The sequence below is a fragment of the Phocoena phocoena genome, chromosome 1, assembly GCF_963924675.1.
Source record: "Phocoena phocoena chromosome 1, mPhoPho1.1, whole genome shotgun sequence".
NCBI classification, from domain to species: domain Eukaryota; kingdom Metazoa; phylum Chordata; class Mammalia; order Artiodactyla; family Phocoenidae; genus Phocoena; species Phocoena phocoena.
In genome coordinates this window covers 148,737,382-148,760,346 of record NC_089219.1, presented here as the reverse complement: position 1 = coordinate 148,760,346, position 22,965 = coordinate 148,737,382, and positions in this window count along the sequence as shown.

Here is a 22,965-nt window from a genome sequence, read left to right as displayed (position 1 = left end):
GGTCAATAAGATTTGCTTAGAGATTGAATGAGGAATAAGAGAAAAATAGAGAAGCCAATGACTCCAAGACTTTTGTCTTGAGCAACATGGAGATATTAACAGAGACAGCAAAAGCCATGAGTGGAACCAATTTAGGAGGAAAATCAGATGTTTGGTTTGGGATCTGTTAAACTTGAGATTCAATTAGATACCCAATTGAAGATAAGAAGTAGGCATTTGGATATTCTAGTCTAAAGTTCTAGGCAGAAGAAGATATGTAAATTTGGGAACTGTCAGTGTAGAGATGCTATTTAAAGTCATCATACTGGATGGGATCATGAAAGGAAGTGAGTGTCAACAGAAAAGAGAAGTCAAGGATTGAGGTTTGGGTATTCCAGCTTTAAGAGGTAATAGAGAAGAAAAGAAGTCAGAAAAGGAGACTAAGAAATCTAATGAGCAGAGTGTTACAATAGCCCAAGGAAGAAAGTGCTGCAAGCAGGAGGGAGTGAGAAACTGTGCAGAGCTATGCAGGTAAGATGAGGCTGAGACTTGGCCATGAGTTTAGCAACTGGAGGCAACTGATAACTTACAGGAGAAGTTCCAATGAAGCAGGGGGATCAAAAGCTTGAATTTAGTTAGTATAATAGAGAATGGGCATAGTGGAATTAGAAATAGAAAGAACAGAAACCTTTTATTATAAAATAAAAGATGGATAAAGAAACCTCACAAAAACAAATATATGGCTTAATGAGTTGTTAAAAGGTGAACACACTTTTAATCACAGCCGAGAGCAGGAAATAGAATTTGCCAGCTACTCCAGAAGCCTCTTCATGTGTTACATCCCTATTCCAATCCCAATCAAACACTCAGCATTTTGATCTTTATAGTTATCAAATCCTATGTTTCTTTATGATTTTACAAAGTCTGGGAGATAATAGAAAATACATACATTGGTCTCTGTATCCAATTCCCAGCACAGAAGTCCTAAAAGCCTTGTAAATTCCTAAGTGATCAGAGCACTTAGGAGCATTGTTTTAGTGACGCAATTCTGGGCCAAGCTCCTGGATGACTCCTGGATGGGGGCTGGTCACCAGAAAGACCAATCTCTGATTAGGAGTTTGTCATTTTCATTCCCCCCCAGTCTGCCACTTCTTCAGAGAGGGCAGAGGGGCTGAGAATGGAGTTAATAATTGGTCATGCCTACATGAAGGAGCCTCCATAAAATCCCAATAGCCATGGATAGCCATGGGTTCTTTACAACCTTTATTGACAGCAAGATTCCTTCAGCCTAAATTCTCTGTGTTTCTCAAAGTCAGGTCTTCATTGAGTACCACCTCTTACTTGTCCTCTTAGCACATTAGAGCTCACCACAGGATGGGGTCATCCTATTTAATGTGTATTACTTAGGACTGGCTGTGGAGGCTTTGTACTGCGTCAAATTAGCCATCCTGGAAAAACATTTCCCAGAATTCTCTTCCCTGTATGGTTTTTGGTTAGTGTTAGCCATAGAGAATCATGAGATTTAGAAGGTAGAAATGGAGGAGTGATCATTGTTTTTCTGAGGGTAAATGTAGTGCCAGGCATTGTGGCAGCTCTTGTATATTGTTGCTGATCAGCTGGCCACTCTTCTGGATATGGGGCTGATCCTGGACCTGCAGCTCCTCCAGAAGCTTTCCAGAACTGAAGGATTTCCTTCATTAGTTTCTCTAAGTCTTGAGCCAAGTGTGTACACATCTCCACGGTGAAGAGCACAGGCGTCTCCTCTTGGTCGGGTTAGACTTCAAGGCTGGAGCTTGTAAGAAACAGAGAAAGAGTACAGCTTGTCCTTGGGGTTTCCAACTTGTCCTTGTGGGTTTCAGTGTGTCCTTCCTCATATCCATGTCAAGCTTTCCTTCCTGACTCCTAGTCTAGCTGACCTATAGCAACTTCAGGCCCAACAGAAGATTCAGGGCAGCAGACCTCTCTGCCGGCTCCTATGGTAGCATAAAGTCTCATCCCTGTAATAGTCCCTTTCTTCTATATCACTTGGCAGTTTTGCTCTTCTTCTTAAACCCTGACTGATACATTGGCAGTTGTCTATTCTTTCAAGTCAGCTCCCTTTGCAGTGGACCAACACTGCTAGCCTCCAATAAGGTTATCCTGGTCCAAATATTGAGGGTTCTTTATTGCAGTCAGTAAAATGTAAGAGACAGCCGGTCTCCCCAGTCCTCTCATTCTGTGACAGCATGAGGCCAGGGCCTTTGTCCCTGCAGATGTTTCTTTTCTCGGGTGAATCAAACTTGCAGTTCCTAATATCAGAACAATGTGGTTGCCACGCTGGAGCCTGAGATGAAATGGTTTTCATAAGAGCTAATCAGATTCTACATTAATGAGAGAAATATGAAGCTAATCAACCCCACAGAAGGTCTCTAGGCTCAGGCCTATTAAACTTCATAAAAAATTAATGACTGAAAGAGCAGACTCTTTGTAAGGGGTCTCTTGTGGTTGGATAAGGGCCTGAAGTCCCATTCACCCCTCATTACATTGAATTAGCCTCACTTGCCAACCCAAAATATAATCCATCAAGTGGCATTTTCCACTGGGTGTTAGACGGGCAGTGTTTGAAAACACTTGTAAAATATTTATTACTTTTCCTCCTTCCCTTTCTTCCCTTCATCCCCCTCCTTCTGCTCTCAGCCAAGCTCCTCTCATCTCCCTCACTCTGGCTTTTCCCATTTTAATTAAAGAGATTTGTACTCTGAAAGCCTTCTGGGAAATGTCTTCAATGACTGTGGTTTGTAGATGCCTCTGGAACTGCTTGGCAGAAACCCCCTGGCCCTTTGCTCAAGGCATGTTCAACATCTGCCTGCAGAAGCCAAGAAGGGCGAGGAGGGGATCTAGATCAACTGAGCTGAAAAATAATCCTAGCACTCCCCTTCCTGAACTCAAGTGCACTATTCTTTGTGGATGAGTATGGGCTGTAATCATTGAATAGATTCAGAATAAAAGACAGTTATCTACAAAGCTGGTGGCCTCCACTCCAATTAAATCCAAATTCCTGCCTCCCTCTCCTATTATCTTTTCCCCAAACTACAATTCACCTTACTCTGGTTGTTGCTGGAGGTTAGAAAGCCAACTGCATTATTCACCCAGCAGGACACAAGAGGCAGCACTTGGAGCTGGGAGTCAGGATGCAGGAAATTATAGTGTGTTGAAGGGGGGCTTCTGTGTGCTCTCTAACCAGAAAATGGGCCGTTAGAGTCATCCCTTTAAATACTGAAATGTTTTCCACCTTGAAGAGGCTCCTATAAAAATGGCACTGCCATTGGGAGGCATCCCACCTTAAGGGGTTGTTAGGTAGTGCCACACAGAGCTGTCCCTGAAATGCTGAGGACAGAGTCTTAAAGAAATGGGCAGAAAAAAAAAAAGAAATGGGTGATATGCTGGGAACCCTGGGGAGAAGTGTGTTGGCCAGGGACCCTGGAATGAGTAGAAGAGAAATGAAGTGAAAAATGGAAGCAAATCAAAGAAAATCTCTTGAATTTGGGTGGAAAGCCAATCCTGGTTCCAGAGCTTCCTAAAGTCCACCTCCTTCCTAACTCACCAGCCTCCAGGCCATATCAATGCACAAGGGCTACCCAGCACCCCCTAAATGTTTTTTCATCATGTTTCTTCTTCAGAAGATTCTAAACTTGGATGCAGCTCTAGGGATTTTTGTAACACAAGCTTTAACAGATCCCTGCAAGCATGTGCCAATAAAGGCGCATAAAGGGGGGGGGGTCAGGTTACACTGGCAGAAGCTTTGTCAAGATGTGTGTTTCCCTCATTGTAGTGCTGGCTCATTTCTGTTTCTCTGCTGTCATGGGCGGGGGGTCAGAAGCAAGGGTAGTTCAACATGTAGGTTCATACCTGTGATTCAGGAAATACTGGCTTACAATAAAGTTCAGTATGTCTCTCAAAGTGGCTCTGGGAATCCACTGACTGTATTAATGTGTGAAATAGACAACCTGGTATGACAGTCCTTAACGCTCTGCTTACCTGTTCTGATGCCCTATACATTGTTTTACAATCAAAGCTTATTCATGAAGTACAAAAATGCCCTATTAACCCAATGGTCAGCCTTCTATGAATCAGAATTATCCAGAATATAGCTGTTAAGCTGGACATAACAGAAAACACACTGGAAACTTTCATAAAGACCATACACTTTACTTTACAGAAGAGACATTGGGCCACCTTCAGAGGATGAACTTAAAAATAATGTAACAAGTTTTTACCATTTAATTTCCTCCAACAATATTTAATTCCTTTTAAGCTATTGTCTACAACAGAGGTAAAGTAGTTAGGTATGGAGAGTAGAAAACTCCTAGGAACCAATACATTATGAAATGACATCTGAAAAGAACAAGAGGAAAACATAATTGAAAAAGAGACATGTACCACAATGTTCATTGCGGCACTATATACAATAACCAGAACATGGAACCAACCTAAATGTCCTTCAACAGATGAATGGATAAAGAAAATGTGACACATATATACAGTGGAATATTACTCAGCCATAAAAAGAAATGAAATTGAGTTATTTGTAGTGAGGTGGATGGACCTAGAGTCTGTCATACAGAGTGAAGTAAGTCAGAAAGAGAAAATCAAATACCGTATGCTAAATTATATATATGGAATTTTAAAAAGTGGTATTGACGAATGTAGTTTCAGGGCAGAAATAAACATGTAGACATAGAGAATGGACATGGAGTGGGAGAGGGAAGCTGGGGCAAAGTGAGAGTAGCATCGACATATATACACTACCAAATATAAAATAGATAGCTAGTGGGAAGCAGCCACATAGCACAGGGAGATCAGCTCGGTGCTTTGCGATGACCTAGAGGGGTGGGATAGGGAAGGTGGGAGGGAGGTTCAAGAGGGAGGGGATATGAGGATATATGTATGCATATGGCTGATTCACTTTGGTTTACAACAGAAACTAACACAGGATTGTGAAGCAATTTTACTCCAATAAAGATCTATTTAAAAAAAAAAGAAGAACAAGGGAGGCTCTGGAAGAATCACCAAGGTTTGGACGTACAGGTGAATGTGGGGGTAATTAAAGGAGAAGATAAGCTACACCCTCTTCACTGAAACAATTCTAAGAGTTCTCTGTACTAAGATATAGTACATTAACTTGTGTGTGTGTGTTTATGACCCTCTCTCATCAAGAAAAGTTTAAATTGCTTTCTGCCTACTCTATTCAGTAAAACTAGGGATTTTGGTAGAATAGTCCATAACTGTACATTTGCACGCACACAGTCACACACACAGTGACGCTTGGAAATCATAGTCATGTGCATAAATACTATGGAACCTCTGGTCCATTCTTCATAAAGTGTTTAATTCCTGTTTAATTAACCCTTTTCATTGCCCAGTATTTTCTGGTGCTATGTTCAACCTGACTTTACCCCTTTGATATATGCCCATAATGATTGCAGCCATGGGCAAGTGATATGTACCAGCTTTATCACTTTTTGAGTATAAAGTTAGGTTACATTTCAGTCACTAACCAAATTGTTATAACTTAACCAAATTTTTGCTAACTTTGCCCAGGGATGCATGCTATCCTTACAGGTTGCCCAAGTTCTTGAATGCATCCACCTGGCAAAGATCTTCCTTCTTACCCTGCTAATAGGATTGCCCTTGTCCGAAGATGATAGCCTGCCTTATCTTTAGGAGAATTCCAATCATCATCCACAGAAATATTGATAGAACACTGTGTGCTTGCTCAAGAACACAGTGATCCCAAAACAGTGAATTTCTCAAAATTTGTCATTTACCTTCTATTTTATATCAACTGTCCATGCAAGTTTGAATTTTGTGAACATAGAACTTCAGGTCATTCCTAAAATCCTTCTGTCTCAGCATATGTCCTGTAAACAATACTTTTAAGTTGTCATTTGTAGATCATCTACAAAATGCGCATCATTGGACAGAGTATTTAACGCACATTATCTCATTTAATCCTCACAATAACCATATGAGCTCTATAGTTTACATCATTTTTTTTTTTAAGTTGGGATAATAACACTTACAGGGATTAAGTGACTTATCCAAGGTCACACTTTTAAAAGTAGTAGAATTATAAGACAAGCTCAGCTCTTATTACTTTTCAAGATTGGGCAATTACTCTTAATAACAGATTGAAGTTTATAGGCCAGTGTAGCATCAAATCCACATAGAAAAACAGAGACTTTTTTCTCTCTCACTCTTTTGTTTTTCTTTTTTTTTCCTTTTAAAATATTGAGATATTACTGACATACAACATTATATTATTTTTAAGTGTATAACGTAATGATTTAGTATTTGTATATATTACAAAGTGATCACTGCAATAAGTCTAGTTAACATCTAGCACCACAGTAAGTTACATTTTTTACTTGTGATAAGAACTTTTAAGATCGACTTTTCTGGCAACCATCAAATGTACAATACAGTATTATTAACTATAGTCACCAGGCTGTACATTACATCCCCTCTCATTCTTTTTAAAGTAGCAATAGACAAATCTCTGAGTATGGTATGAAAGATGTTTTATGTCACTGTGGTAGTTTTTCTCAAAAGATGCCCCAATGAACCACACCCCTGATATCCAAGCCGTTGTGTAGGCCCCTCCCCATTGAATGAAGGCTGGCCCTTTGCTTCACAGTAGCCAGTAGAATGCAGAGCTAAGTGCCATGGAACCACTCACATAAAGCAGGACTGGACTCTAATCAAGGAACTAGCATGTGTGTCCAGTTGTGGATCAGGAACTACAAAGTGCTTCCCACCTCTCCCCACTTTTGATAGGGAGTGTCTCTTGTGGTTATCTAATCTTTGTCTCACCATTGGATGTGGGGTGGAGGTAGAGGGCAGGTAACTGGTCTATTTAGTCTATAGGTCATCAGATTGAGAGAAATTTACTGAAGGAGGCTGCAACCTCATCATCACCTGGGCCTAATTCAGAGGGTAAGATTCTGAGCCTCAAGCCCAAGGCTGATGCCTTTGAGAGTATTAGAAAGGTAGATGAGTGGATTTGTATGTGGGAAGAACGTAAGTATTGGGAGACAGGGATCTTTAAAGATGACTCTCAATGAGCTATCAGGACTTCTTCTCTTGGAGGGTGCTGGACTCTCATCTTTGTCTCCTCTGCCCTGCTTGTCAGGTGGTTTCAGTGTAGCTTTTTTAGCATAAAGCCTTGCCTGGCTTCAAAATTTGAGAAATGTCTGAGCAGGATGCTGGCTATATGTCTTAGGCCTCTCAAATGTCCAATTTAGTCACTCCCATCTCTGTACAACTACCAAAGTATCTGCTGGTTTTTCTGGGGCCCAGCAGTGGCTTTATGCCTTGGATAATATCAGTTACTTGTCTATGCTAGATTTAGCCAAGCAGATGCAGAGCATCAGCTCACTTTCTACAGTTCTCCCCTCTCTAGAAATTTAGCCTGTCTGGTCTGAAGGATTCTAGTATTTCTGTGATGCAATTACACAAATGAATTTTGTCTTTTGTCTGGTTAGGTTTTTGATTGTTTGTTTTTCTCGGCTGGAACATTGGTCTATTGCAAAGTACTCCATCCTACCAGAAGAAGTAGTTTTCTTGACCATTCAGTTTAAGGTAGCTGACTCTGCCATCACTCTCTTTGAACTATTGTCTTCTTGGAACCTATGACTAACTTAAATGATCTTGCCTGATATTTTTCTCATTTTCTCATTTTTGTCTCTCTTCCCACCACAGTGTAGCTCTCTTTTTATTTTGTAAAAATTATATCTTGTCCTTTTTGTTAACTGCTGAATATTCAGATAAAAAGAGAACCTGGCACATAATAAGTTCTCAATAAATAGATGTTGAGTGAATGAATGTTGAAAGAGTGAAACACAGTCCCTCAAATCAAGAGCTCTGCTTTTCCATTGGTTTGTAGTCTACCTATGGCCTAAAATAAAGTTCTGCACCTAAAGTGCTACAAAATTCATTTCAAATAATTTGTTCCTGAAGGAATTATAAATGAGCATAATTATAAATGAGGGTAACCAACAAGGATAAATTCTTCTTCATTCAATACCCAACTTATCTAATAATTTGTCCCAGAGTCATTGTCTTTCATATCTTCTTTTTTAGATTTTCCTTGTGTTGTTCTTGTTGTGTGTGATCTCATTCCAACTAAGGAAAATAAACATAAGAAAAAAAGCCTTGGACTTCCCTGGTGGCACAGTGATTAAGAATCCACCTGCCAATGCAGGAGACACGGGTTCGATCCCTGGTCCGGGAAGATCCCACATGCCACAGAGCAACTAAGTCCATGCGCCACAACTACTGAAGCCCGCGCACCTAGAGTCCATGCTCTGCAACAAGAGAAGACACTTCAATGAGAAGCCCGTGCACCATAACAAAGAGTAGCTCCCGCTCGCCTCAACTAGAGAAAGCCCGCGTGCAGCAATGAAGACCCAATGCAGCCAAAAATAAATAAATAAATAAATTTATTGAAACGAAATTTAAAAAGCCTGTCTGTGTCCAGCTCTGACTAGATCTAGCTCAGTTCTATTTTCATCTGAAAAGTATGGAAATATAATGATTTTGTCTTGATTGATTAATTTTTAAATAAAAACTGTGTATTTTAAATGTACAACATGATGACTTGAAATGCACATACATAGTGAAGTGATTATTACAGTCAAGCTAACTAACATAACTTCTCCTTGTATAGTTACCTTTTCTTTTCTTTTTTATTTTTGGCGATAAGTGTACCTGAAATCTATACCCTCTTAGCAAATTTCCAGTTCCAATCCCATTTTATTAACTGTTGTCAGGATGCTATACATTACACCTCTAGATTTATTCATCCTACAAAACTGCATCCTAATGATTTTGGAACACTTCTACCTACCCAGCTTCTCATTTCTGTGCTACCTGTACTCACAGAATGCTCTGCTAAGCCCTTCTCAGTTTCATCTGTCATAAGTAATATCCCCAACTGATCATCAGTAATATTATAAAGAGAAACCAGAATCACTAGTATGATGGATGAAACATTCTCTGCAAACTGAAGTCACTATTAGTCAGCCCTCTATCATTTTCCTGGTAACCAAAGAAGCTTCAAGGGCTAGAGGATGGTTCACAGGACTTAGAGAGTCCTGATAGCCATGACTTTCTTCCTTCATTTAAAGATCAATAATTGACTTGCAATGAATTCTGTCTTTCAATCCTAATTTCACATGGCATTCAAGTGCAAGAATTATCATTTGCTATGTTGAAAATAAGAGGGCTTGTTGCAGACTGCTGGCCACATGTTTCTTGGCTCTAATACAAAAACAATAAAACAACTCAAGACATGATACTGCAGCATTCTGCTGAGAAGTGCTTAATCTTTGCATCATCTACTCTGGCTTTTCTAAGAACAGTCTTTTGGGGAAAGTCCATAGACCTAAGTCTGGCTCATCTAATACCCTAGTGAGTCAGGACACTGAAGAGTGACTGCAGTATTTCATTTGTAACGCTTCTTAAAAAATTAATTTCATTAGTTGCTGAACAAAGCAGGTCAACAAACAGTTTTGTCTCCAACCAGGCCCATATCATTTGAATTGAAAAACAGCTTCTTCTTTCTGTGATTTTCCATAATCATCAATAGGAGCCATCCCCAGGGTCCAATATTCAAGACAAGGAACAGGAAAGAGTTGAGAAGATATCACTTGGAGACGTGAACTGATGGTCTAACCCCAGACTCTGAAATAGGCTCTGCTTTCAAAAAATGTCTTTAACTTTCTCTCTTACACGATTCAGTCCTGAGACCAGGAGCACTTGAGAAACAATTCTATCATACTGCAAAAAGCTGCCCTTAACAGAAGTGCCAGGATGGGTTTTGGCAAGAGGAATATGTGGTGAGGTCATTTCTAAAAGGAAAAACGTTGGACTTTGCTGACCAAATGTCAGGATTTTTTTTAAGTCACTACATATTTCACTGGTATATGTCTCACATTTCATGAAAGTTGGAATTTTACCAATGAGATTGAAAGGGCCTGTTGATCGTCTACCACATTTCTCTAACAGAGTACCAATGCCTTGAGGAGAAGAATGATGATCCATCTTTAGTTGCGGTACCAGTGGCCTAAAACAGGAGCCTGCCTCCAAAGGTAGAAATATTTACATTTAACTCCTGATGTTCTTGAGGTTTCTAGTAGAAGATCGTTGTGAATCCACAACCTAGCCAATATGCCAATATCAGGGGCTGGTAGCGACAGTGAGAGGAGTGATGGGCAGGAGAGTCAACTGGGCTTGGTCATTAGCTGTAGTAACTCCATCTCACTCACTAGTCTATAATATAGTACACATTGATGACTTAGCAATATTAAAAATCACTACATGAAATGGAACTTGAAGATCATTTGCCAACAATACAATCTGAGATTTTAAAATGTAGAAAGCTGAGGGTCTACTTCAACTTTGAGTTGAATATGCTAGGGAAAGTTAAGTTGTTAATTGGCATTATACAAAAAAAGGAGGGATTAAGATAAGTTTGGAAAGTTCTGTATTAAACAAATCCAAAGGCTTCTTTAAGGTATCTTGTATCTTTAATCTTTTGAAATATCTTATGAACTTTCAACCTTGTACAGAAAGTAACTAAAAATAAATATATGCATTATTGATATAAGATATATTTTATATATGTATACACATAAACTATATATATGCAAATCTTAGTGAATTATGACTATGGCATTAGTTATAGAAGAGTAGATGTAACATTTCACAACAGTTTGGACTCCTAGAGAAGAATCATGTATAAGAACTTCTAGAAAGCATCTTTGCAATTTTCCAATTTCTTCTTTTTATATATAAAATACCCTGAAGTTAAATGATTTAAACAAGACTTTCAGCTACTCAGTAGCAGAGCTGAGCTGCAGGTTTTCCTATATGTTGATTTTTAAATTGCATTCAAATTTTGATTTAGTTTAGCATTTATTAAATAGCTAATATATGCCTAATAGGATAAAAAGAAGTCTGTGTCATGTCATTATATTTAAGATATTTACAGTCTCATTTTTAAGAGAAGACTGGTTTGCACAAGCAATGAGGCTTGCAGAGTTTAAGCAACTTGACTATATATTTTCAAAGTCCAGTCAATTTAGGCCCCAAAGCCCACACTCATTTCATTACTCTACACTGAGATGCTAGTGGTCAGGATTCTGCCCCATTTATTCATGTATTTGGAACAACTAGAACAGTAACAAGCACCTCATTAAAGCTCAGTTAGTATCTTAATGAATAAATGCCATGAATCTCAGGCCTTTGATAATGGCTAGGATGTGAGTAGAGGAAAAAGTGGGGAGACTATTCCACCTTTGGAATCTTGATTACTAAGTAGAATGGGGTTCAGTGGGGCAGGAAAAAAAGGACAAGAAATACAAAGGTTAACTCCAGATGAACTCCCCAGTTCTGTGCTTTTTCTAGGGCTTGTGAGTCCCTGCATTCTCAATGTCTTCCCTCCCAGACCAGCCTCTCACCATATTCCTGTGGATAAAGAAAGACGATAGGGCAGTGCTCTTGTCTTCACCTCTGGACATTTCCAAGTCCTCCCTTGGAGTAGGTGATCTGACAGAGAGTTGGGCAGGGATGCACTGAGCAAGGGTTGGTGAGAGCAGACAGGGATTGGTGGTGATGAGCACAGAGGGGTTAAAGCAATCTTAGCAGTTTCACTTATTTCCCCTAATGCATTATTTGCTCTGTCTTTTCACAGAGCATGTTTCTGTGGCAAAATGCACCATAATTTTCTTTCAAGAAATGAAAGATGCTGCAAAGAGATGAAATACGTTGCCTGATCTAGAAATTACCTAATTGCTGAGAAGAATGCTTAGGTTTATGCGGACAAAGCACACACACACACACACACACACACACACACACACACACACACACTCATATGCTCAGACAGATGAACAACTCAATGGGGCCATGAAACTAACACTGACCTTGAGTCTGAAAAGAATCAAGTTTCAAGTCTAAAAGAAATTGAATAGTTCCTCGTTTTTCCTTTCTCTTGGATTTGTGTTTGCCTTCCACAGGAAGCTACAGCTGGGCGCTGGAGGGAACTGATGTTCTCTTCTTACTTGATCCAGTTCAGTTTAATTGGCTGAAAAAGTTTATACAGTAAGTCCCCTACATACAAACCTTCAAGTTGCGAACTTTCAAACGTGCGAACGTACGTTCACGTGTCCAATCACGTAAGTTAGTTCATGCGTCTGGTGTACATTGTCATGTGCGTGCATCCTCCACAAGTGGTTGTGCTTTGTGTACTTTACTGTGCAGTGCTGTATAGAGTACAGTAGTACCGTATCTTTATTTCAAACCCAGGATGTCTGGAAGCAAGCATAACATCAGCGGTGATGTAGCTGAGAAGCGCCAAGCGATAACGATAGAAACAAAAGTGAAAATAATTGAGAGAGTGGAGCGAGGCGAAAAGATGGTAGATGTTGCTCGTTCTTATAACATTCAACTCCTTGCTGTGCAACATGAGGAGCTACTAATAATGAAGAACTGATGGAATTGGAGGCCCAGAGAAAGGACGAAGAGAGACAAGAGGAAGAAGAAGTAACTGCAGAACCGAAGAGATTCACGACGCAGGAAATGACAAGGGGATTTTCTTTATTTGAGGAGGCGCTGTTAGTTTTAGAGGCACAGGACCCAAATGTAGAACGGTACATGAAGGTTGCAGCAGATGTTCAGAATGTAATCCAGTGCCACCGTGTCATCTATGATGAGAAAAAAAGAGCTACTACCCAGACATCACTGGATCGTTTTTTCAAGAAAGTAAGTAGAATTGAATCTAGCAAGGAGCCAGAACCTGTGCCATCAACGTCAGGCATGAGTGAAATGGCAGCTTGCCCTCCGTCTCCTATCGCTGACGATCCTTCAGCTCTACCACCTCCCACCTCCTCTCCCTCCTCCAGTCAGTAACTCTTCTTGCCTGTTCACTCGATGCCAGCCCTTGTATGCCAGCTGTTGTACTCTACTACTGTACTTTTCAAGGTACTGGACTGTAAGATTAAACATGTTTTCTTTGCCTTTTGTGTTTGTTTGCTTTTTATGTATTCTTTGTGTGAAGAGTATTATAACCCTATTACAGTACAGTAGTAAATAGCCAATTGTGTTAGTTGGGTACCTAGGCTAACTTTGTTGGACTTAGGAACAAATTAGACTTATGAACGCCCTCTTGGAAGGGAACTCGTTCGGATGTAGGGGACTTACTTATTCCATATTATACAAAAGGAAGTCACTGCTCCTTGTCCAAGAAGTAGCTGCAACGTTTACATGACTGTTTCCAGTAAAATTGGATATTTAGAGAATTCCATACAACAGTGATTAATATGTATACAAATCATCTGAAAATCTTGTTGAAATTCAGGTACTGATTCAAGAGGCCTGGGGTGGGGTCAGAGATTCTGCATTTCTAATAAGCTCCCTGGTGAGGCTGCTAATTTGTGGACCAGGTTTTGAATAAAAAGAGTACTCAGGAGGTCCCTTGTAGACAAACACGTGTTATGAGATCTGAAGAGAGAGAGAGAGAGTAGCATCATAGCTGCGAAATGGTTTCCAGCATTTCCTAAAATGATAGTTGAATAGGAATCGGTTGACTGACTCAGGAGTGGATCTCTCTCATTTTCTATCTAGGGAGCTCATCCCCTCTCAAGGTCTATAAAAACCGTCCTCCCAAAGGCATCCTGGGAGGACTTCTCCACCCCTTTTCGTTCTCCTCAGGTGGCGTGGGTGTATCTAATAGCAGTTTGTGCTTCATTGCCCGTTACTGACAGGCTTCTAGCTTGTCACTGCCCAGAGTGACACTGATTGGTCCCTCCATTCAACCCTGCTATGTGCAACCAGATTAAATTTATACACTCCTTCACCCCGTGGAGAGGTGTCCTGACATCCAGGGAAAATTGAGGTTAAGGAGGTCACCGCTGCTTTATTTGAGGCCCAAACTCTTTTCCTGATGCTGTTTGACATTATCCCAGATACATTTTTAAATCTGTAGCAAGAGTGAAGAGTTGTAATTGGTTTAAGGTACCCAGAGAATTCTGGGCAGTCAGGATCTACGTTGCTGCCTCTGTAAATTACCAACAGCTGAAGTATGGAGTGTAGAAAATGAAGCGCTCTACACTGGCTTTAAGGGAGACTCAGGCTCCCAAGACCAGGGTCCCCCCTTATACATTCCTTGTCCTCTGTGCAGATCAAGCCTGACAACACCCAACGGACCCCACTCCTCTTCTTTTAATCCTCCTCAGTGCTCCCTGCCCTGCTGAAGGGAATAATCTGCAAAATCACCCTCTCGATCTTTCTCTTATAGTAAAAGGAGTTTCTCCTCTGCAGCACAAATATTCTGGAGCCCAAGCTAGGCTAAGTTCAGCAGATTTCAAGTTCACTCTGCGTGTAAAGCTTAGCTCCTTCCCAGCCCAGCTGCCCTTCATCCTGAAAAGTCTCTTTTCTTAGTGCTCTCAGTCACCCATAAACTTGCCGCACTCTCTTTCCTCAGAGTTTTTCTCACAATATTTTTCTTATGGAAAATAAGACCTTTTTTTTTTTTTAAACATCTTTATTGGGGTATAATTGCTTTACAATGGTGTGTTAGTTTCTGCTTTATAACAAAGTGATTCAGCTATACATATACATATGTTCCCAAATGTCTTCCCTCTTGCGTCTCCCTCCCTCCCACTCTCCCCATCCCACCCCTCCAGGCTGTCGCAAAGCACCGAGCTAATATTCCTGTGCCTTGCGGCTGCTTCCCCCCAGCTATCTACCTTACTACGTTTGTTAGTGTGCATATGTCCATGACTCTCTCTCGCCCTGTCAAAACTCACCCTTCCCCCTCCCCATATCTTCAAGTCCGTTCTCCAGTAGGTCTGCGGAAAATAAGACCTTTTGTGGGCTGCTTCTCTGGTACCAGGCAACAATGCATCCAAAAACTTCCAGAGGATTATTCTTCCTTACTCCAGACCCTGACATCTATAGAACCTCTTCTGTAAAGGCTGCATTACATTGGCAGACTGTCCTTCTCCAGATCTTGACTTTTCCTTAAAATACTAATTCCTTTTAGTTCTTAAGTATTTTTCCTCTAGGTTTCTTCCTGTCTTTCTCTCTCTCTGTCTGTCTCTCCACCCTCCCCAAACCCCATACACATACACACACACACACACACACACACACACACACACTCCTCATCTTTTCTTACTCTTTGCTGTGGAAGAGAAAGATCCTATATAGATACCAAAGGATGATTTGAACTTGCCCTTAGGAGAATGGCCAGGTGCTATCTTGAACCCAGGAAGTATATGAGTTGTATAATCAGTAAAATGTATTAGATGAATTGCTTTTGGTTTCCTTCCTTCTATGAAGAAGCCTGAATTCTGCAGCAGCATGAACCCAAATTTTGGTCTTTCAGTGAAGAGTTGGGAGTAGGCAGGAAAGAGCATTAGGTTTTAAGTGGTTGTAATCTCTCACGGCCACCTCCACTGGCTGCTCCTTTTCCTCTTTGCTCTAGTTTCTCTCCATATATCCATGACCCATAACAAATTAATTTTTCAAAGTATCTATAGTCACCAGTAATACACAGATGAGAATTCTTCTGGAATAAGAAAGAACGGAGTCTATGTCAGGACTGTTCTCAGGTCTCATAAGTGGATCCTTTGAATGTGGACCTTTTGTCATCCTATTGCGATATATGATCTTAGGTCAGAGCCACTTGCTGCAACCCTCCTAGAGCCGCATTCCATCCCATTTGCCATACTTCTGATTTCCTACAACATGTGTGTAATTCTCAGAACTGACATCCAGTTCCAAACCGCTAGATGTTACCTTGCTTCTCACCTTGATTATAATTTGCATTTTTCCTCCAGATACCTGGCCTACCTAGCCATACATGGGTAACCACCAGAATTGTTTAGGCTGGTCCTCACAGAAGTCATCACCACAATACTCATCCAGTATGCATTAATGGGAAACAGACACATAGCGTTTACATAAGTTGTGTGTTGTTAAATACATATTTCGATTTTAACAAATATAGCCAAATTTATATACAGTCTAGTTTGGTTTTTAAATGATTGCTTGCTTGCCCATGGTGATGCATTATCCAAATGAGGTATCTTGCTCAGTTTAGTTCTATGGTCTGGATATTTTCACTACCTCTTACCAAAGCTGGCCTTCCAAGATCTGTAGGGAAGGCCCAAGGGACATTTCTTCAAGGTTACTGCTATGAAAGATGATACAAATAAGAGGAAGAGAGAAAGAGAGAAAAAGAAGCAAAATCCCCCATGAGGAGCCAATGCTTTGTTTTTTGTTTTTTTTTTTTTAATTTTTGGCCACATCGTATCTTTGTTGCTGCACGCGGGCTTTCTCTAGTTGCGGCCAGCAGGGCTACTCTTCAGTGCGGTGTGCAGGCTTCTCATTGCAGTGGCTTCTCTTATTGTGGAGCACAGGCTCTAGGTGCACCGGCTTCAGTAGTCGTGGCTGGTGGACTCTATAGCACAGGCTTAGTAGTTGTGGCGCACGGGCTTAGTTGCTCCGGGGCATGTGGGATCTTCCCAGATCATTGCTCGAACCTGTGTCCCCTGCACTGGCAGGCGGATTCTTAACCACTGTGCCACCAGGGAAGCCCGGATCCAATGCTTTTTAGCTGATGGCTTCATAGTCATATTTCCATTTACTTTTGAATTTCTGTAAAGATGCTGTAAGTGATTTGGACTTGCCTTTGAGAGAACAGACACATGGTACCTTGAACCCATGGAGTAAATGTGCTGTACTATGGATAAAACACATTAAATGAATTGCTCCTACATCCCTCACTCCCATGAGAAAGTCTTGATTCCTTTTGTTGCACACTGCATAGTCCCAGCTCTTGGTATTAAAGGAAGGGAAATAGGGAGAGAAAATAATGGAATCTGATACTGAAAAATTAACACCGACTAGACCTCTATTCAGCAAGTTCTATAAATGAGGGCAGTTTCTCCCCTCTTTGAGCAGCACAAGATGCTTTAAATGTGTGTGGATTATGGACCTCATGCTTGTTGAGTGCACATCAAAAATAACGATTAAAACCCCTCTGCCGTTAAGCATCTTCTCTCCTACAAAGGGTAGTTATAAGCTGCCCAGTTGCACAGGTCAGGAGTTAGAGCTTCCCTGGGTGGGTGGGAAGTGTTGGAAGGAGGCTTCCTCCAATAGAAAAGCACTTTACTGAATAATCATCCAAGAACAGTGAGATCTCATAGGAGTCACGATAAAGAGCCCAGAGAGGCAAGGACTCAAGGGAGTGGGTAGAGATGAGCAGCTGCCAGACTAAGAGAGACAGCTGGTTTCGCCAGCAGAATAGGCATGCTGCAAGTGTTGGTTAGCCACAAATAATGTAAACATCATCATTTGAATATTCAAAGCTATCCTGTGTTAAACCCTACACTAATTAACATATACTATTTCATTAATCTTGTGAGGCTGGTACTTTTATTTACTAGTCCCATTTTACGAGTAAGAAAACAGGCACAGAAGGTAGATTTCCCTCTGCCACATGGCTGACTCACAGGCAAATAAAGATTCAGGCCAAAGCAGTTGTCCTCAGAATCCAAGTCCTTTAACCCTACATGGTACCAGCACTGACAGGAAAGGGTATCTTCCTTGTTTTCCTTCTTGAACTTCGATCATTTTTAGCATATGCTTACAAGCTTGCCTGGTAAATTCCATGAATATCAAATGACATAGACAACTATTGTGTTTGGTGGCATTGCTCAAATGAATACACATCCTAAAGAGACAGGAACCAAGGACAATACAGCCAGGATAGGCTTTCAGATACTAGAGGAGCTTCGGAAGCTGAAGGCACACCCTATCCCCACCCCACAAAGGGAAATAGGAGAGTTCTAAGTAAAGAGACCCTTTTAACTCCCTTTGACATTGATGGAAAGATGGCAGTTAGTCTGGGACTGAGATGTTGTTCTGAACAGAAGGCTCTGAAATTGCCCTTAAGACAGGCAGGCAGGGGGTAGGGAGCAGGGAGAGGAGGTTGATTGCTGGAATTCCATAATTAATTGTTTGACATCTGGAGTAGTGTGACATGAAGTTTCCTTTCAGCCCTCACTTTCTAGGGAGTTATCATTGCTTAGACTTCATAGAAAGCAAGAGTTAAAGAACTATAAAGATCATCTAGCTCACACCCCCCAATTAACAGGTAAGGAAATGGAGACCCCAACAAGGGACCTGACAAGCCCAAGGCCACAGAGCTAGTTAGTTGTAGAGCCAGGCTAGACCTCAGAATATCTGACTTCTAGTCCGGGGCCCTTTCCACTCCACCTCTAAGTTGCAACAGCACAAAAGAGAACGCCCCAGGAGCCTCATCACCAAATAGCAGTGCAGAGTTTCATTAAAGCAGTGGAGAGCAGAGAGGTCAAAAGAATAAAAATAACATCCCACTCAATTATTTTAATGATGAAGAACTTCTAAACAGGAGGGTGAGGAACATATCTGCTAAACTAATATTAGAAGAATAGCCATTAATTGGTTTGCCAACATTGGTATTTCACAGACTATTAATATTTTAAGACCATTGTCAGTTAGAAGTTGTATTTGGACATCACTGAACCCAACCCTCTCATGTATAGATGATGAACCTGTGTCCCAGGGAGGGAGTAGTTATCCAGATTAACTCAGCTTGTCAATGGTAGAGCTGGGCAAAGGAACTCAGGCCTCAGGATCCCACTCAAGTGTCCTCTTACCTATAATACATCACAGTTTTCCTTTCATGAGCTGAGTGTGCTGAGGGAAGGCAGGGGTTGGAAGGTCAATGAGAAATCATCCAGCCCAGCCCCTATCTTTTCTTTAAAGAATGACTTGAAATTATCGTTTCTCCAAGTAGCTTTCGAAGGATAAAGTCCAAGGTGAAAATTTCACACTTGAACTTCTGTGAAGGAAAGAACTTCCCAGATGTGGCCTAAGAGCTAAGGCAGAATGGATTTTATGTGAAATCTCCTTAGTGGGATCACCCTTTCAAGTGGCAACCTCGAAATATTCCTAGGAGGAATGGAGAGGGAGTCAATTTTGTTGAGTGCCTGTGAACAGGTGTTGTGTTAAGCCTGTGGATATAAGAAGCCTAAAGAGCATCTCTGAAACAGCTCTCAGTCCATTTGGCCATAAAGAGCCAGATCTTTGGGCACAGAGTAATGGACTCAACATGGGAGGCCCAGGGAAGAAGGCATGAGAAGGGAAGATTGTTTGAACAGGAGTTTGTTTAACAGATTTGGGAAAAGGGGCATTCCAAACAGGAGTGACATATAAGAGCACTGAAAGTGTACTAAACTCATGTCATGTTCAGAATTTTCTTCAATAAATCTCTCTAGGAGGTAAAAAGACACAAATCAACACCACTTATTTGGACTGAAGAAAAAAAAAAAACAAAAAAAAACAGTATTTCACCAGGCCCATGAAACTGGTCTCTGTGATTGGCTTGGTGAGCCAAATCCATAACTTGCTTGCCTGCTGGAGACCTTTTTCTGAAGACCCTCCTCAATTCCTCAGCAACCCAGGTTGCTGTTTGCATCAGAGGAGGCTGTGGCTTAGTACTGGAAATCTGTCAAATCCAGGGGGATATCTGAATCTCAAAGAGCCAATTCCTCAGTGCCAGAATCATGTTTTAGGGTCAGCCTGTTCTACCTGCACAAGGCACTGCCCCCTCCATTCATATCTAATGTAATGTGACTGGGGAGCTGCTGTGTGAAGAAATTAAACAAAAGTTTTGAGTCCAAAATTAGTTTGCAAATCACCCACCTTACACTAACCCATCCTTGTGTTCCCTAGCCCAGCCATGGCAGTGCTTTGATCTCTCTAGGGTCCTTGGCCTGCTCTGAGTCTACTTAAAATAAAGAATATGGGTCGTTAGAGGAGTGTTTTCTTTCATTTTTATTGTATGGTCTTATGCTGAAACAACCACCCACAGGAAAAGGATTGGAACAAGGGAGCTACATTTTTCCCAGGAAGAAATAGATACAAAAAAGGAGAGAAATCTAATGAAGGACACATCTTAGAATGTGATGTAACTTGCCATCTTTCCACAGTGAATGAATGTGTTTCAAGGAGGATAACTCAAGAAAACTTGTCTGAAGCCACGAAGGAAACTCTACCAAAAGGCCAATGGCCACAGCCATGAGTTTCCACCTCTTCCTCCTGCATCTTACCACCACTTCCCTCTTGTGGCAAATTTATGAGGATTTGCAAAAAGAATGACTACTGTGGCTCCTTAATGATTTCTTAGTATCTGATGATTCTCAACTGATTGTATCAGAGAGAAAACCAAGGGCTAGAGTATGACATCCTACCTGAGGGGCCTGAGAGGAAATGAAAATCAGAAAGTTAATGTGTGTTCTAGTCCCTAATTTTGAGCCCAGTCTGAACCTTCAGGCAAATTCTATTTCCCTCTATTTACCCAGATCAGAATGGGTTTCCACGTTACCCTTTATGGCCCTGGGGTGTTTCTCAGGCTGAAGAAAGATCTAAGAGAAAGCTATAGGAATGCCAATTGTATCCTCACGATTTTGCATCAAATGAACAGCCTGGAGGAATATGGAGTAACTCAGACCCTGACACATCTGATGCCAACTTCGGAAAAGACAAGTAAAAATATGTGGGGGGTCGATTTCATGGGTCATGTTTTCTGATCCAATGGGTAAAATATTTGATAGGAGAAAGAAATGCTGCTGTTGACAAAAGATACAGTGATTTATTTGCAAAGAGTGTGTCTCTTGAAGGTGGGAATGGACCCAAACAGGAAGTCTCAGGACCATTTGGGTAATGAGTCCCCATCAGGCAAGTTGATTGTATTATGTCTGTTAGGATCAATGGGAAACAGGGGCAAAGTCCAAGGACTATATGTCTGATCACGTGGATGAGAAGAAATGGAGAGGTTTGGTCAGCATCTGACTTTTATAAAAGACAAACAAATGAGAAGAAAGCCCTACTTTAACCCCTGGAAACATTTCCTAGAGGTTATTTACTTTTTCCTGCTGGAAAACAGTTTGTTGAATAAAGATCAGTGGAAGGAGAGTAAAGTGTACAGAGAGAAGCATATGTACAATATTTACAAGCATTATCCTTTAGCACACATGGGATGCTCAAGTGCCTATTTCCTCTCCTCCATTTTTTCCTGCACTTTTCTATCCCCTGTTTCTCCCCTGAAATGTGGTCACCCAATGGAATTGAAACAGAAGCCATAATTTGCAGAACTATACCGTGACTCACAAAACAGATCAACTGCATTAAACCATGAAAGGAAGAAAACTGTGTAAGCCCAAACTTTAAACACCAGCTCGTTCTGACCCATAGGCTCTATATGTCTGCAGAAAAACTGACCACACGGTAACCCTGCACAGATTCAGGTGTTCTATAGATTAAACCACTGAGCAAGCAGCTCTGCAATTTATGAATTCTAAGCAATCTCTGCAAAGACCATCCTATGCTGAATCTGTCCCCAACCCCCTCCCCACAACCTATAAGAATCCTTCCCTAACTGCTCCCTTTTGAGACACCCCGCATTTCCCTATTAATAACTATTCTCTCTTGCTGCAAGCAAGCCCATCAATTGAACTTTAACTACAGGTGTGTTCTGGTGCTCTGGCCAGCGGACATGAACATGTATGTCTCTGTTAACTGACTTAAGGGTTGCTCTTCACAAAAGATGAAAGGTCCCAGTCTATCCCCCTTTTCCTTCTCTCTCATTCTCTCAGGGTGTCTTCATAGCTGGACTGTGCCCCAGCAAGAAGAGTTCCTAGAAGAGAAGGGACTAATTTTCTTTGACCGAACCAAGTTCTTCTGCCTTAGCTGAAGTCAAGAAGGCTTTACTACCTACCGAATTCACATTCGCCTATCTCAGTTTTAATTCCATCCTTTCTTCTCTCTGGAGGAACTGTTGACATTTGCAAAAGAAAAGAAAAAATACACAAAACATCTCTTTGAAAACTCAGAGTAAAAGCATAGTCTCTGGAACAGTCCCATGGTTTTCTTATTTGGGTAGTGTGTTCAAAAGGAGGGCTTGTTAACATGGACCCGATTGTTCAGAGCTCTGGGATAGTGCTTTTTATGACTGACATAGGAAAACTCTGATTCATCACCCTCATCACCCTGCTCATTACCAGGGATGTTAACTCAAACACTCCATTTATTCAACAACTATATAAAAAGCTGAGTGGGGTTCTTTTAAAAGTAACTCAGTTTATTGTTTCATCTTCAAAATAGGTGTTACTGAATATTCAGAATATAAAGATATTATTTTCTATACTTTATATGAAAAGAACATAAACAATAACTGCATTCATGCAAAAAAGAAAAAAATGATTTAAAATCCTATTATCAAGATATAACCACTATTTATAGTTTGATGCATTAACCTTCTATACATTTTTATATGTAACTGTACACGTAGAGTTAGTTTTAAATAAAAAATAGTTATCTACAAGAGACATTGAATCTAATCTATACCTATGGTAAATACCAGGTGGATTTATTAGATTTCTGACTATCCATTTACCTAGATTTACTCTTATCACTGTTAATAAAAATAGTGCCTTATTTTCACATCATTTTAACATTTAAAATTACTTTAATGTATTTCATCACATCTGATTTTCTGACTATCTATAAGAGAGAGATAAGATACTAGGTATTATTCTGATTTATGCTATGGGAAAACAACAGCCAGGCAGCAAGATAGGGGTTGAACAGGGTATTGTAGCTTTGGATAGAAAATGTGAATGTCACATGGCAATCAAAGTCAGCAGCTGAAGAGGTCAGCAGGTTGGGGGTCCTGAGAGGTCTAACAAAGAGGCATTTGTCTTGCCCCAAATTCACTGTCCCACATCCACAGGCTCCAAGTCCTTACAGGCTCCAAGTCCTTACTTTCTCAGTGTTTAACACTGGAGTGATCTGGCTCAGGGAAACTAGCTCATACAAAGTTCACTTATACTG